This window comes from Protopterus annectens, chromosome 4.part0 (genome assembly GCF_019279795.1).
Source record: "Protopterus annectens isolate FY-2018-M chromosome 4.part0, PAN1.0, whole genome shotgun sequence".
Classification (NCBI taxonomy): Eukaryota; Metazoa; Chordata; order Ceratodontiformes; family Protopteridae; genus Protopterus; species Protopterus annectens.
Genome location: NC_056733.1, coordinates 293,372,243 through 293,389,987, shown reverse-complemented (window position 1 = coordinate 293,389,987; position 17,745 = coordinate 293,372,243). Strand labels below are relative to the sequence as shown.

The 17,745-nt window shown below is 35.9% G+C and overlaps 1 protein-coding gene and 1 long non-coding RNA gene across 4 annotated transcripts in view; one reads left to right on the top strand and one right to left on the bottom strand.

The window, feature by feature from the left end:
- LOC122799310 (period circadian protein homolog 1-like) overlaps positions 1-17,745 on the top strand; it is a 439,191-nt gene that overhangs the window by 319,339 nt on the left and 102,107 nt on the right. The gene's annotated exons all lie outside the window — the stretch shown is intronic.
- LOC122799313 overlaps positions 16,958-17,745 on the bottom strand; it is a 52,625-nt gene continuing 51,837 nt past the window's right edge. The window contains exon 3 of the long non-coding RNA XR_006364453.1: positions 16,958-17,171. This is a non-coding gene — a long non-coding RNA (uncharacterized LOC122799313). The remainder of the gene's footprint in view (positions 17,172-17,745) is intronic.

Here is a 17,745-nt window from a genome sequence, read left to right as displayed (position 1 = left end):
GTGTGTGTGTGTGTGTGTGTGTGTGTGTATATATATATATATATATATGTGTATGGGTCTACCTGACAACACCGACACACTACAACAACGACAACGAAATCACCGACACCACATAACCAAAAGTTCACAAACACATAACCTCACATGCCCGACACACCACAATCCCGACAATCAACAAACAAAACAAATCCCCTGTCCAAAAAGCACACACACAACACAAGCACACCAAAATCCTTACAAACCCACATGAAACCTTACATACACAACTATCTATAACCTTAACTCAAACCCTAACCCTAAGGTCCGTCACTATCGCACACTCAGCTAACCCGCGCCCTAACCCTAACTCACTTAACCCGCCCCTAACCTTAAGGACTGTCACCATCGCACACTCACCTAACCCGCACCCTAACCCTAACTCACTTAACCCGCCCCTAACCTTAAAGACTGTCACTGTCGCACACTCACCTAACCCGCGCCCTAACCCTAACTCACTTAACCCACCCCTAACCCTAAAGACTGTCACTATCGCACACTCACCTAACCCGCGCCCTAACCCTAACTCACTTAACCCGCCCCAACCCTAAAGACTGTCACTATCGCACACTCACCTAACCCGCGCCCTAACCCTAACTCACTTAACCCACCCCTATCCCTAGAGTCCGTCAATATCGCACACTTACCTTACTCGCACCCTTACCCTAACGTCCATCACTACCGCATACTTACACAGCCTTTTCACATGTCGGTGTTCTCAGCATCAGGGTTTTCATCCGTCGGTCATCTCAGTTTTCCATCTTCTGGTGTCGGTGTTCTCATCGTCGGCATTGTCAGCTTTCGGCGTTGTCAGGTAGACCCATGTGTATATATATATATATATATATATATATATATATATATATATATATATATGTGTGTGTGTGTGTGTGTGTGTGTGTATGTATATTTACATATACATATATGTATATGTATAGTCCTCCACAATGATTTTGCAGTGAGGGCAGGGCACACAACCTTACTTAAATATTCTAGCTTCACGATTGCACAAGCACAGAGAAAAGAGAAAACACTGCACATAGTGAATCACTGCTGGTGCACAAACACAAGCTTCTTGAGAGATGGCTATAACATGTGGGTGGGCAATAACAATGTACAAATACCAGATTAATTTGCCTTGCAGTTCATACATTCCTAAGAACCTAAGTCATACCAGCAGTAATTGTCTATAGCCTTCTACACTTTTTCTATGAATTGTGATTCACCAAACATACACTCAATGAAATGTTTAATAATTTTTTTCAATCACAATTATTGATAATTACACACGTCAGATATAAAACTTTACTACAAGCTCTGTATTATAGTAATATTAATCTCTGATGCTTCTTCCATGCACATGATCCCTCTGAAAAGAAAGACCATTTCAAAAACAGCAAATAAAACATAACTAATGAGTCACCATGAAAATTTAGATATTGCATAGAAATCTAGCTATTAACCCAAATATTTGACCTTTCACTTCCTTCTTTTTGTCAAAAGAAATAACCCTTTTAAGGTCTAGGTAAAACTTACATATCACTCCTGTTCCTATTGTGGTTAGCAGTCACATAAATTAGCATTATCAGCGATTGGACCTTCAGACTGTATATTGTGATTTGCAGACAGAGCACATTTTCAAGCCAACTTATACCATGGTAAGCAAACAAATAAAAAAAAGTTCTTTATCTGACTACAAATAGCAGGTATGCAAAAAAATAAAAATATTGCAGAGTAGCTTAAAGTTCAAAATCCCTGCCATACCTACAGCATACATCAAAACAATATTACTTCAACAAATTCAAACTTAAATCCTGCTGTCTGTATATATATATATATATATATATATATATATATATATATATATATATAAATGTAGGTATATACATCTCTAAACTTTTTTGATAAGTGCCATGGGATCTTTTTCATCTGCTTCAGTAACTATTAACTCCAGACAGATGGGGCATAAGTTTAACATCGTATCCAAAGGACAGAAAGCTGAGGAATGCAGAAAACTCTTTTTATTCTGTACTACATAGGCAGTATTGTAAAATTAATACAAGCACCTGTTGTGTGCATAGAACCCACAGTCTTTTGATGAGTTCATTTTTTTTGGTTCAGTTTTTTTGTCTGGTAGTATTGCCTGTGATTCAGGCCTACGTGTGACTGCAAATACTATCAGCCTAAAGGAGATCTTAACTCATTTTTGTGTACTTTGGGTATCCCAAAGAACACAGGTAGTACACGTCTTGGCACTAAATGAAGATCAAATGCCTTATGTATAATAAAACTTTTGTAAGCAAGTCAAACAAAACCTCTATATCCGCAAGTTTGTAGGAATTTATATTATCAAATATGATTAAAATCTGCATGTATAATTAGTAGCATCCATTGCCACTTATCTTCTACACTTATCAGAATTCATGGAATGTATACAGGAGTCCACAGTATGCCACGGTGGTGCAGTGGTTAGTGTTGTTGCCTCACAACAAGAGGCTCTCCAGTTCGATTCCTGGCTGGAGCAGCTTCTGTGCAGAGTCTGAATGTCATCCCTGTGGTCGAGTGAACTTTAAAGACATGCAGGTATGTGCATGCGTGAGTGGGTGTTACTTCTTTGAAAACTGGGTGCTGGGCTGGTAACTCAACACTGTAAAAATCCTCTGCCAATCATAAGCGGAATGGTGATCTGCTGTGGTGACCCCTAACCGGGAAAAGCCAAAAGACATTACTATACAGCAGTCCACAGATAATGTATTTAATGTCTCTCTTTTTAATGATGTCACATTAAAATAATAAAACTTAGCTAGTCTATTCAACAAAGGGCTCATATTATTCTCAGAGACTAACTGAAAAGTAGCAAGTCTGGGGTACAAAACTAGATGGAATGTATTTTGTTTATTAAATGCCCCCTTATTTTTTTCATTCTATTCACCTCCAGTTGCCAGCCCTTCATATTCAACTGACTTACTTGCATTCTTAATGACAGACGTTTCTACTTTCTTGACTCTACAGCTAGGTAAAGAAGGTAGTCATTTCAGCCACTGAAAGAGGTTTCTGAGATAAATGCATTACCTCAAACTATTAAAGTAATTCTACAGCTACTTCTTCTCCATTCTTACCCAGTCCTTCCAAAGTCTTCAGTCCAGTTAATATTGCCCCTGACACTTGGGCCAGTCCAAGTACTGCATTTATTGCAAGGTTCATTGAAAGTGATTAGGTATTGATCTGTGAGGATCTTAAGAAACCTGGCCTACATTCCCATGGTAGATTTTTAATCCTTTATATTTTATGTACAATGACACAGAGGTGAGCAGAACAAATATATGTTGGAACATTTACTTGTTGCACCTTTATTCTATAAAGCTTCTGTGTCTCCAGCTAGTACTAAGATTCCCTTAACCCTACTCCTGCTTGTTACAGAACAGAATGTTTTTTTTTTCAGATAAAAGAGCCATTTTGTGAACCTTCAGAGATACTGATATTGCTTTGTTCTGGTACTGGAAACACCCCTGTCTTCTCAATTGTTTCCTTCCTCTGTGCAGATCTATTTGAATAATGTGATGTCTCATTGCTATCAAGTGAAATGAGCTACTGGATTATTTCACTATTGTTGGGGCTTCCTAAAAACAAACAACAAAAAAAGTCTCTATTTCTTCTCCATAAATGTTTGAATAAGGCTGATGGTCTTCTTGTTTTTTATATTTTATAGTGGGCATAGTTTATTTAATTAGATGTTTAAAAACTGATTCAATTTCATATTTTTTTCTTGTCCCTTTATAACATTTTGAGTTTAGTTTATTTATTGTGTTAGCTGTTGTTGAGTACTAATAAAAAGTTGACCATTCGCAGTCATAGCCTGAGATGGAGCTTACAATAACTACAAATATTGCATTACTAATAACAGAAAGAACAGATAGTGTTTCAAAAAATACAAACATTTAACTTTGTACAGTAAAAAAAGAATGTTTAATATTTTTTGTGGACTGCCACACTATGAAAAAAATATTTTACAAAGATCTTTGTAATTACTAGGGGTTTAATACCTGTAACCAGCATTTCGTCAGAGTACTTGTATAAATACAACAATACTTCACCATGTTTAACTAGTAATTTGAACATTTGTATTGAATTCTGTTTGGAAATGTCTTCACTCCTAGTCCTTTTAGGGCTCTGTGTTCCTGTATACATTTCTCCAGATAAATATTATACCACATTAAGGTATTGTATTTAAAAGTTGCCTTCTTTGTTTTTCATCAAAAAAGCACATTCTTGGTGGAATCTGTCTATATTGTAAAATTGAGTGCCTCTCCAAACTGGTCCATAGGCTTAGGAGAAAATTGTGTAATATCCATTTCCACTACCATGGCAGTCTAGCCTTTCCACTAAATAGTCTTTCCACAGAAATGACACTAGAAAATGAATAAACATTCAACTGTGAAAACAACAGCAGTGAAGAATCCTGGATAGGTACTAAAACTGAGTTATGCATACCATGAAAACATCTTCAAACTAAAATCCCTGTAGATATCCTTCAGAGACTGCAAACTCAGGGACATCCCTGATTTTGACTCAAATTTTAGCTTTGTCCCTGTTAATCCCTCTTAACACTGGTGCCTTTTGAACAAAAGGTGGTGAATTATACTTAATAAATAATGACAATAACTAAGAGCTGAATGCTTATTTTACTTCAGGAAATGTATATTAATTCACATTCTCTAATTCTGTTAATTTCTCAAGTTAATAGAGCTAATATTTTAAAAGTGTCCCTGATTGTCCCTGATTTTTTCTGGATTTGTCCCTGATTTTGCTGAGACTTGTCCCTGATTGGTTGAGAGCTATGAGTATCAAAAAAGTCTGACACACAGGATAATTCCTTTTTACATGTGTATTTGGCAGCCATTTTATCCACATGCATCAAGGACTTTATCAGACTAAAAACTTTAACAAATAATATTTAGTATAAGCATCTTGCTCTAAAACTGAACCACTAGCAATTGTGATGGACAAAAAAATAAGTTCTAATAAATTGTTGACCACCACTTATTAGAGACATATGTAATTTTGCAGAAAAATTAATGGTCTGGAATTAACAGAGGATACTCTTTAGGTAGTAATGAATATACATGTCCTTTATTCAGTAACTCTACAAAGGCCTAGATGTAGTTTGACTGATATCATACATTTGGTAGGAAGTCCAACTAATAGACTTCAGGAGTTGCAGCAGAGGCAGTAGTGGCAGTAATGGCCTACAATTTTCCCAATTTATTTATGGCAAAATGGAGAGAAATCTTCATTCATGGGTCTATGTGTTTTCCTGCCACATCATTTATTATTTTAGATTTATAGGTGATTTATTTTTGATGTGCACAGGGGGTCACAACACATTTTATAAGCTCAGGCCACTCCTTTTTGGCATTTACTTCTCAGACATCAAAGCTTGTGTTAAAGGGTTATGGCTGATCAGGTTTGCAAATGATTGTAAACCGTGTGTCATCATAAACTCCCCAGAGAACACTAAGCTCCTCCAGGAGAGTCTTTCCCAAACCAATATCTGATGTCAAAACCATGGACTAAAACTAAATGCCAAGAAATGTATAATAGAATCCTTCAGCAAGCAAGAAGTTCCTTGTAACTATCACACTGATAACATACCCCTAAACACTAATCCAGCATTAGGAATCTACATAGACAATGAACTGTCTCTCGATCAACACTTATCCACTATTGTAAGAAAGTGTTTTTTCTTTGCACAGCTTATTATTAAGGGTTTGGCATCCAGGTTCATGTATGTGTATTCTGCACTCACCAGGCTGAGTGTTGAGTATAATGCCCCAATCGCTATGTACCTGTCCAAACATCTGAACAACTAGAATGCCTACAACACTTTCTTACTAAGAAAATCAAGAGTTTAAATCATATAAAATATGCAGACTCTCTCAAAGCCTTAACCCTCTTCTCGGTGTTATATAGGCTACCGGGGGGTGATTCCTTAAAGATCCTATCCCATCAGACTTACTTCACATTCATAAGTCCAATGGGGACATAAACACTTGCACAAGAGATCTAAATGTGTTTGTTGAAACATAAATAGATCATGTGGGAGAGATAGATGTGTGTTATGGAGAATACCACTTCTTTGGAATCGTCTTCCTTATCAACCTAAACTACTTCTCTTACACTTCTTCTTCTTCTTTTGGCTTTTCCCGGTTAGGGGTCGCCACAGCAGATCACCTGTCTGCTCATGACTGGCAGTGGAGTTTTATGGTGTTGAGTTGCCAGCCCAGCACCCAACCTTCCACAGAAGGAACACACATGCACACACTCATGCCTAGGGCCAATTTAGAGTGTCCAGTCCACCTACAGCATGTCTTTGGGATGTGGAAGGAACCGGAGCACCTGGAGGAAACCCACACAATCACTTACAGGATGAATTGATGGGTAATTGCAAATTCACTCCTGGTTTAGCACCATTGTCCCTCACGGATAGGGACAATGTATAAATGTTCTGCATATCTGTGGGTTATTTGTACTTAAAATAAAGGGCTAAAAACTTTACATGACAGTATGGCTAGGATTCTAAAGATCATCACAAATCAATAGCCTAGTAAGTACGAATGAAATTATACATTGTTGCTTGACAGCATGAAATTATTTTAGCAACTGAAATTTGCAGCAAATATTCCCCCTGCTTATATTATTATGTGATCTTAAAATCAAATTTAAAAATAGGAGAATAAAATAATCTTGATTATTTTTCTAAAGAAACTTTGCAATTTTACTTTTTTTGCTGGTTTCCAAGGAAATGAAAATAGTTCATCTAACTCTGTTTAGAAGTATTTACACAGTATCATGATTTTAGATTTTCAGCTCATAAAGGTTACTCTACCAGTTATCTTACAAACTCTGACCCATACTGCTCTTACAACATGTTTTGTTGCAGGCATAGGCTAGCCTTCCTTCCAGACCCACAAAAAATCCTTCATATGATCTTCTTTCAGGCTATATCTTCAACAGGCCCCAAGTGAGCCATCCAATTCCAGGGAGCACAAACTTTCAGGCAGAAACCTCAGTTTACCCATGATACTCCTTCCACTTGAGAAACTGACTTTGTATTTGTTTTCTGTTTTAGTCTACAGCCATATATACACAAATAATTGGATATTAGCTTTCCATTAACTATCTAATACAATCAATTGCCTTTTTTAAATTTCTATGAGAATTTTACATGCACAGTTCATACTTGGCATACATTTAAAGACATATTCCTCATTTTCTACAGACATAGTGTAACAGTTACCTCACTTCTGACATAAAACCAACAGTTCGGAGTCCTACAGGTGGGTTGTAAGATGTTTAATACCCCATCAACAATACTATTAGCTAATCTGTGGGTGATAATATGCTAAAATGGTTCTGAGTCTTAAGACTCACTGGAATAACTTTATATTGCCATCCTACTGTTTTTCAACCCTTGTAATGATGCATGATTAGTTTTTATGTCAAAATGTCTATGTAATAGAGAGCACTTTGCAGAATATAAGACCTGCTTCACAGCCAGGCATTCCCTTTTGATGACTGAGTGTTTTTTTCTCATTTTTTTTTTATTTAACTTTTGACTAATACAGCAAAAATAGTGCCCCTCATCTAGAATATTCTGGGATAACGATTTCCCAAACTGACTTCTGATGCATCTGTATCCAAAGTAAATTCATTAGGAAAATCAGGAATCATCAGCACTGCTTCAGAAAATAGTAATTTTTTAGCTCAGTTTACCTCAGTAGATCATTGATCTGGCAGCAGCTTTTCTTTCTTTCTTTTACTTTTTCTTTCTTTCTTTTACTCTTTCTTTCCTTTTTTTTTGAAATCTGCCTGCCAAACAACAGGAAATAGTTGGAAAATTAGGAACCAATTTCCTATAGAACTCACCTAATCCAAGGAAAGCTGTCGCCTGGAATTTAAAAGGTGTTATAAGCAGGTTTGTTACAATGTCTATTTTTTTTTCTAGTTGAGGTTTTACCACCCTTATTCCTTTAAGGAATCCCTAAGTATCTCTCTTCCATCATGCCCAATTTACTCTTTTACTATTTACCCTTTAGTCTGTCTGTCTTACAGAAGAGTCTAACACAGTCTGCAGTTTTGGAAACTGAGTAGCACATCTTGAGTGTGGCTTCAGTATTGTATCCATCAGTTTCTGAAAAGTGTAAGCCAAATGGTAGTACTGTATAATAAAATAAAATATTAGGTTTACAGAAGCTGTTTCTTCTTTAGGAGAGAGGGAAAGCAGTATCAGCTGACATACCTTTGTCAGGTCTAATGCTTAATGTCTTGCTTCTCTTAAGTGTTTTATCGGCTTACCAGTTTTGGGTATGAGATAGTTATTAAGCCTTGAAATGCATTTCAGTTTTCTAAAGTTGTTACAGAATCTGATACTTCCATCAGGTTTAAGGACCTGCAGTATTCACATTCTTCATTTACTCTTTGATATTTTTGCAACTCTTAATTTGTGTATCATTTGAACATCTCTTACTAATTATTTCTGCAACAATGGTACACTGCAAGGTTTCAGATTAACCTTTACTCCAGTGTTCTCTCTTTTATGCACTGTCAGTTTAGCTCTTCAATGCATTTCTGAGAACATTTTTTGTTTCTTAATAAAATTGTCATTTTTTTCCAAGCACAGATTATCTGGAATATCATGTATGATTTTCAGCTTGCAGGCTAACCATAGAACTTCTACTTTTTCCATGGCTTTAGTGCATTCATTTGATGTATCTGCTGTTTCCTGTTTTTTTTATTTTTTTTACTTTGCATCTCACTGTATTTAGCCTTTCAGTTACCTCAAAGTGGCCTTGCTTTCCACTTTGCCAGAAATCTGTTCATCATAGAGCATAGTAATACCAATAACTAATCTCTTGTGTTAAATCCTCTAAGATGGGTATTCCGTATTGATTTATTCCACTCCTGTGACTTTCTGCATGCGTTCCTTTACTTTGGGCATAACCAGCTTCAGTCTACGCTGCAAATTAATGCAAAGCTATATCATGCTGTTAAATGGAGTCTTTTATTCGTCTCATGTCTATTTTGCAATATCAAGTAGTGTTGAGGGACGCCTGCCATACAAGAGTTCAAATGGAGTAAGCCCAGTTCAAAGTTGTGGCATTTCTTACTTCAAGTGACAAGAAAGATAACAACTGTTCCCATTTCTTACCATATGTATCAACAACTTTTCTTAATAGAAATTCAGTGATCTGCTGAATCTTTCTAGTAGATTATCAGTCTGTGGATCTTACACTCATATTTTTAATTGCTTAGTATTAAAGTGTTGGCATATATGATGCATATATTATGCAGTACTCCGGATACGAAAGGTGTGCCTTGGTTAGTAAATGTCTGTTTAAGGATACCCATTCTAGAGAATTGTAAAAGCTGATTCTCTGGCAAAAGTCTTAGTGTCAGCCTTGCATAAAGGTACAGCTTCTGAAAATGTGCTAGCATAGTCCATTATTACTAGTATTTGCTGACAACCATTGCTAGATTTTAATACTAGCTCTGTATTGTCCATAGCAGTAAAGTCAAATGTCGCATTTGTGATAGACATGAGATCAATGGATTCTTAAATCCAAGATGGGGGTGCAGCTTTCTAACCTTCTGGATAAGAAGCACAGACCATTTAAATTTCTTTCATTATACCTGGCTAATAATATCTGACTAAGTACTCTTACCTTGATTTTGTCCATCCACTGGTGACCTTCAAACATATGACTATGGGATAACTCTTATTATTTTTGTCCTGTAGGGTTTTAGCACTAATAACTTATGTACAATACCCCCCAATATCTTTACATACTCTATATTATGGATAATTATTTAACTGAAAATAGCTATATTCTTTCTTGCTCTAAAGTATCATCTTTCCTTTGTGCATTTAAAGGTAATATGGCTTATTTATAAGTCTTTTAGTTCAAGGTTACTTTCTTCACTAGCTTGTCTTCAGGTCTGATGCATGGTGTCCTCTCCCAAGCAAAGTGCACTAGAACGTACCATAAGTCTTCATATACAAGGGGGAGTTCTGGGGAGTTCTGGACAAAAGATATTGTACATTTTCCTTAAGCTTTTGGTTCCCGTATGACAAGGTTCCTATCTACTTCACTTTTAGTTTCTCTTTGAATCCTCACTTAAGTGGCCTTTTTATTTTGCTTTTGTCATCTCTGTTTCTGTACTGACACTTCTTGTAAGTCTGCGTAGATAGCATCTTGGGCTGATTTCCACTTTATAGTTTTTTATTAGTTAACTTTCATTTCTGGTGTCACCTCCCCCAGCCCTTTTACATACTAGATGGTAAATCAAGTTATTTTATCTTTTCTTAGTAGGTATATTGGTCTTCTATACCATGTTTACAGGTACTCTGTTTTCTCACATTTTCCACTACAGTGCTTTAAAATGGGGAAATATTTTCCTATTATGACAAAATGAATCACACCAGGAACAACAGCTACAAGATACAACTTTTTCTTGGAATTGTTTGAATACCCATATATGTGATCAGATATTTTTGTTTATCACTGTGAATGCTAAACACCTCCACCTTTTGTCTTTTACTAACCTTATGTTTACATGTATGTGGATCTTAGACAAGGGTAATCATGCTTCTAAAATGCAGTAACTCTCCCTTCTAAAAATATAGTACCCTTTGTTTGAAGTGTCTGTTTGCTGTACCCAGCTGCCTTACACATATCAGATCTAGCCCTCTGGAATGCAGCATATACTATACGCTTATTTGAGAAACAGACATCTGTTTTTCATTAGAAGTAGACTCAGGATGTACCTTATCTGTCAGTGAAGAAGATTAAGGTTCTGAGCCATTAATGAACTGCTTTCTGCGGTCCTGAGTTCGATTCTCTTAGTCTCCATTTGTCAACAGTTTGACTCAAAGAATGTCAGTTAACCAGAAAGTATTCCTGGCTTTGACGTAAAAAGGGACATTTTGTCCAGTAGGATTACCCATTTAACAAGTAGAATATATTGCACCTAAACTATCATTTTTACAACTAATTTATATACTTCTGAATGCATTGTTTTGATTTGCATTTCCACATTAGCTATGGATAACTGTACAACAATTAATATGTGGTATACACTCACTGCATCCATGGTTGCCAACTTCTCTTGCCCCTACTTATGTCAACATTATTCTTTCACACTGGGAGCAAAAACATTTATTTAATTCAGAATATGCAGGTTGCTGGGACGTATATTTGGTGCTATTTGGATGATATATGTTTGTTTCGGACAGACTCAGAAGAAAAATTTCTAGAATTTTTTAATTACATTTCAAACATAACCACCTTCTTGAAGTTCACATATAATATTAAACATGACCAAATTAATTATTTGGACTTCACTATTCAGAAACATGAAGCCAGGTTTAAATTGAAGGTTTTTAGAAAGGATACCGTCTCTAATTTATATTTGTACTACACAAGTTCACACCTCTATCATCATAAAAAGAGGCCTGGTCAAAGGTGAATTTGTGAGAGGATGCAGGATGACGTCTGAAGACAATGATTTTATGGTAGAATGTCAACTTTTAACAAATATGTTCTTAGCAAGGGGATTTCTGGTTTGTACCATTGCTAAGCAAGAATGATAAGCCTGTAGCTAGAGATATTATGATAAATGAAGTATCATATGACAGAGCCTTTGTGACTGATTACAATGGCGATGCTAAAGTTATTAGGACAATTATAGAGAAGGCATGGGCAAGGTTTGCCAGTATTTTTCTGATATGGACATTATTTTTGAAAAACTTATAAAATATATATACAGGAAGATTTCATATATTAAAAATATATTAGAAAATAGAAGGGAGGATAAAATAACTGGTAAACAAGGAAAAGTTGGGACTTATAAGTGTGGCGCTTGCCCTCAATGCCCCTTTGTTAAAGAAGGTGATAATATATATAAATATGCTAACTGCAGCACTAGAGGTGTGATTTACATTGACCTATGTGATCAGTGTGATGCATTTTACATAGGCAAAACTGAAAGAATTTTTCGTAAAAGAATATATGAATATAGGTATGACATAAAGAAGAAGAGTCCCAATAACGCCTTACATAAACATACTGCATCCTGTGTTGGAACTAGTTTTAACTTTTACGTATTAGAAATTGTACCTTTTGATGTAAGAGGAGGGTTTTGGGTGACAACAGTTGAATACAGGGAATTATATTGGCAGGTTTTATTGGACGTCAACAGATTCCCTGGGTTAAATGAATCAGTCTCACTTGTACCTGTTCTAAAACTGAGAACAGCTAGATTATAAGAAGTTTTACCACTAGATGGAGTCCTAGGATATGCTAAGTAGCAGTATGATACACTAGTTGACTAAGCCTGAAAAAATAGTTTTATCACATTACATGTAATTTTATAATTTTTAATATTTATTTATTGGCTGTATTAGATATTAACATATTTATGATATTTTATAATTTACATTTAATAGGAAAAAGAGAGGGTATAGAGAGATGGTTATTTCATGTAAAAAAAATTCAGTATATAACTGGATTTATATTTTCATTGGTGGTTCATGATTACTCTTACTATAATAGAGAGGAAATAGTATGGGTATGCTAACATCTGATGAAGTCTGCAAATAGGAAGAAAACACGGTAATTACGTTAAGCGTTTATGTGCATTTGTTTTGATTGTATTGTTTTTTATTGTGTGTGCCATTCTGTTCAATAAACCATTACAGTGTTGGTTTGGAAGAAGTGGAGTCCTTCCTAAGTGCCTACTTTTATCTTACAGCTATGCTTCATGAATGTCTGTAACCTGTCTCATTTTAAACAATGGCATAACTTACTAAACCTATAGCCAAGGGAAAAAAAAGCTCTGCAAATTAGGGTGTCCTTTATGAATGTAACATCGCTGTGCTAAATTCAGAAGTTTGGTACTTCAATACTTAAGTTGCACTTATAGTGGCCAATGTGGTAATACTTCTTTGTACTTTTCTGTTTTTTTCCATGTTTTAGCCAAAAAAGGTTATCTTTTTACATTTTAGTTTGTTCTCGGACTTCAGTCTTACTAGGCTTTAAAAGGCCCTTGTGGTTGTTACCATAGTAAACACCTGTGAACTTACGAACCTATGAGGCAGTTAGCTAAAGCTACTGAAAGAGCACTGATATTGCCTTTATTTGACTGGATTCCTCTCTAGCTAATGTGCTTCTTCCTTGATTTTTTTCCCATCCTTCCTACCCTTTGCCTGTACTGTAGTCGTTTTCATAAAGATGTGTTCTGGTCTTTGACTCTTATAGCAATCAGACTTGCATGGTCTGCTCTCCCATCTTTCATTAACATTCTGTTGTATAAACTATTTAAGTACTCTTCCACAGATTGTTTTCCATAGATCCATGATGTTAAGTGTCCACTCAGCAAACCAGTATTGTTCTTGACCATACCTCCTTTACTACATACTGTATCCTAATTTTCCCAAAGCTCAGTAAAGCTTGGCATCCAAGCCTATGTTCCAGTAGTGTTTTACTTGTATATAGTGCCATTCAGGCAAAGCAAAGTACTAAATCCCACTTGCGTAAGTTATTCTGAAGGATTGCTGCTGTTCCCTGCTTTTATTTGTGCATTTCACTGTATTTTTGTAAAAATTGCTCTTCATCTCACTGTTACAACTGTAAGACTGTCTTGAAATCACCTTCAGCAAAGGATTTTCAGCTAGTTGTTTAATTGGTTTGTGGTAGCATTGCACTTGTGGGCCTCTTCTACTGTGTTTTTACATTAGTAGGACTGGGTTTATTCATTTTGTGGCAGGAAGTGTTTGCCTGGTCTATCTTAGTTGGGAAACAGACAAAAGGTCTCATAGTGTGGTCATTTTATTGGCCAGAGGGCTCATTAGTTAGTTTTCTGTTTTTTCTGTGCAGTCGTAAATTTTGCATGTTTGTGCAGAGCAACTCACTGTGCAGTTGTGATTAGCAGTACCCTTTACAGCAGCAAACAGCTAGAAAGCAAAATTTCCCTATAGACTGGTCCATAAAATGGTACCCCGTAAAGCAGTAGATATAGAGCAAATACATTGCATACCAATAAGCTTAGTACAGATAGTTGGGCATCGAGTGATAATACCTTTAGTTACATTCAGTATTGTGTAAACATTAAAGTTAGTAGAATTTAGTACTGTTTAGCATAATCTTCCCCAATAAGGCACCTTTAATAGTCTGCACAGGGAAAGCACCCTGAATAGCCTTCTAACCCCAATACGCCACCCCCTTGTAGCTCACCAGTCAAAGGATTGGACAACATAGCTATGTAATTTCCTAATTTCTCTGTAGCTAGCTTGATGGACATGGGCATCTGATATCCTAGACAGACATGTTCATTTACAGTATAGACGTAATAGTAGGTTACCAGAAATTATTTAAGAATTGTTGCTACTTATGGTAATACTATTTTTAAAAGAAGGCATGTGGAACCAGATGATTATTGTTATCACCCTGACCCCATGTTGGAAAATCGAAAAAGGGGGTTGTGGATGGATGTCAATCAGAAGTTCTGGTATATTTTAACTAATGCTTCTTTATTTGGACAATGTTGTATTTGACAGGTGTCAATAAAGTTTTTGGAAAGGTAAAACTATAGGAAAGACTTTGAAATGCTATAAACAACTTTTACGGATGAAAAGAAGACAGTATATCTTAAAAACAGTGCTTGTTCACATTTCAGGAACTTTTGTTAGATGAATTATCTCACTTCTGTGACTTCTAGCAGGACATTTCAAATTAGACATCTTATCACCTGTGATTCTTATCGGATGATATATATTGTTGTATGTTCCTGTAATGCTTTTCATATTGAGCATATCTGGAAGCCCTTTAAACAAATGATTTTGCTACACGTTAATGACATTAATGTCACCGGAAAAAAAGACCTCTAGTCCATAATTTAATGAAGTTTAATTTAATTTAATCAAGTATTCTAGTGCCCTATTTACTTGTCATGGCAACAATATGATTAATACTGATGGATACTACAAGGGTAATTAGCATACTAACTTATTGGATAGAAAGGAGAACTTCTGGATAGTTAAACTGCGATCTTTGTATTCTCCAGGCCTTAATGAATTGTTAGAATACGTTTTCAATAACTGATTTACTTTACATGATCTTATATATATTAGACTACTTGATTTAATTAGAGGGTTAATTTTCATAAATATGAATTTTCAACCAAATATATACTTTCTTTTGGTTCGACACTAGGTGGCAGCATAAGGCAGTATATTAGAGACACATTGGAAATTATTTTCATGACAGTTTTTTGGTGTTATCTACTAAACCTTATAATTTATAACTACCTGGGATATTTAAAAATGTTCTCAATTATATAACGTTAAAAATCAGATCATCTGATCTATTATTGTTAACATTCAAGCTGGTGATCATGCCATTTCTTAACAGTGAAATGTCCGTGAAAATGTATTTCAGAAGCATGAAAGTGTATAATTCTTGTATTGGTAGGGGTTTTATTTTTTTTTTCAATAACTGATATTATATACTGAGACTAAGAACTGACTTATGAATGTAAATTGATCAAACGTGTTAGCAGGTTTGTAATTATGTGACGGTATATATTCGGAGTTTTCTGGCCCTTACAGGAAATGACACTGATGATGCCTGGTGGTGAAACTGGCTTGTCTGTGGATTAGAGCCACTAACGATATGGTTGTTTATTGATTGTATTACTTCATTAAAGGCTATTTTTAAGAATTTTGTTTTTGGGGCACTGTTAATTTTGGTGTGAGCTATATATGAGTGTGTGTTATAATCGAATACCAAAATAACTGATGTGAATTTATTCATAACAGTCCAGTCTAATGAACATCCATAAAAACGCAAACATGCTTAACTGATTTTACACATGGATAATATATAAATGCATAACCTGGCAGCAGAGGTACTTTCAAACATTATAACTCTAAAGGCACAACACACTAACTTGTAACACACACACACACACACACACACACACACACACACACACACACACACACACACACACACACACACACACACACACACACACACACACACACACACACACACACACACACACACACACACACACACACACACACACACACACACACAGACTAGCACATGCACACATGCACTCAATATTTCTAATACCACACACACACAAACTTCAGCACTTTGTCTTTTACCCAGTATGTCATAAACACACACACACACACACACACACACACACACACACACACACACACACACACACACACACACACACACAAGACTCACATACACACGCATATGCGCGCGAGTGCACACACGCACACACACACACACACACACACACACACACACACACACACACACACACACACAGATATCCATACACTCTCATTCTAACAAGTGGCTTTTTTCACAGGAGGGCAAGCCCCTTGCACACCCATTAACTCATCCCCTCTTACTTATGATTGCTAACTCAGTGTTCACTCACACAGGAGGTAAGAGCATATACCTGTTCCATACTGGATCATCTATACTGCACTGGGAATCACTAACTTGGGATCAGCTACACTTGCTCACTGCACACTTAATTGCTTGCAAATATGATTACCTGCGGCACTCACAAGTGGCTCAAACACTGCACTATTTGACCACCTTTTGCAATGAATGAATTATTGTTGTTATGGCTATGTTAACTTGCAATTTTATGTTATGCACACTCGACTAAAATGAGTAACCCTATACTAGATAGATATATGGTTAGACAGATAGGCAGACAAGTAGACAGACAGATAGATGGATAGACAAATAGAAAACAGTACTGAAGAATAATGTTTAAAATGAATATTCTTTTATTTATTTATTTGACAATTGTTTACCAGGAATATCTGACCGTGACAATATCCCATTTCCAGTGGAGGCCCAGGTAGAAATCCTCCACATTGACATAATTTATCACTGGAGAAATACAATGAAAGTACAGCAAACCTTTCAGAAGTTTTGACCTATAACCTGACTGTGGCAATTCCAGTCAGGGGGCATTATCATTCTCTTGGAAGACCTCAGCCAGCATCTCAGTTGTAAATTCCAGTTTCCCATGACCTGCAAGGAGGCAAAGACTACATCAAAAGAATATATAAGAAAATCAGTTTGTTGTAATTTAATCACTGTATTCCATTTTATAATACTGACATCTAGATTATAACCATTTAAAGTAAAGAAACCAGCAGTGTAAAATTGGGCACGAAGATAGATCATGAAATTATAAAGTTTCTGTCTGACAGGTCTGGGGTCCACAGGTGACATCTGACATGACACGTTCTCTTCAAGTCTAGATGGGTCTGTTTTCTATCCACCTCTCTAAAAGTTCTGTTTGATTTGCTACTCTAAATTGACAATACATATTGTATTTAGTCTTACCTCTATGTCTGAAAAGGTTTCTGGAAGGAATTCATTTACCAGGCTAACAAAAAATAAATGCATGTCTGTGTGTTTTGAAATGTCATATCATTAGAACTGAAGTATACTGAAAACAAATTTATTTACATTGTTGTGTCAGTTACATCATAAAACAATAATGTTTTGGGTTGATTAAAGTAGAAAAAACATCCCTTTTCTGATACCACACATATAATGGGAGAAAAATCTTACTCAAAATGTCAAACTGGTGGTATGC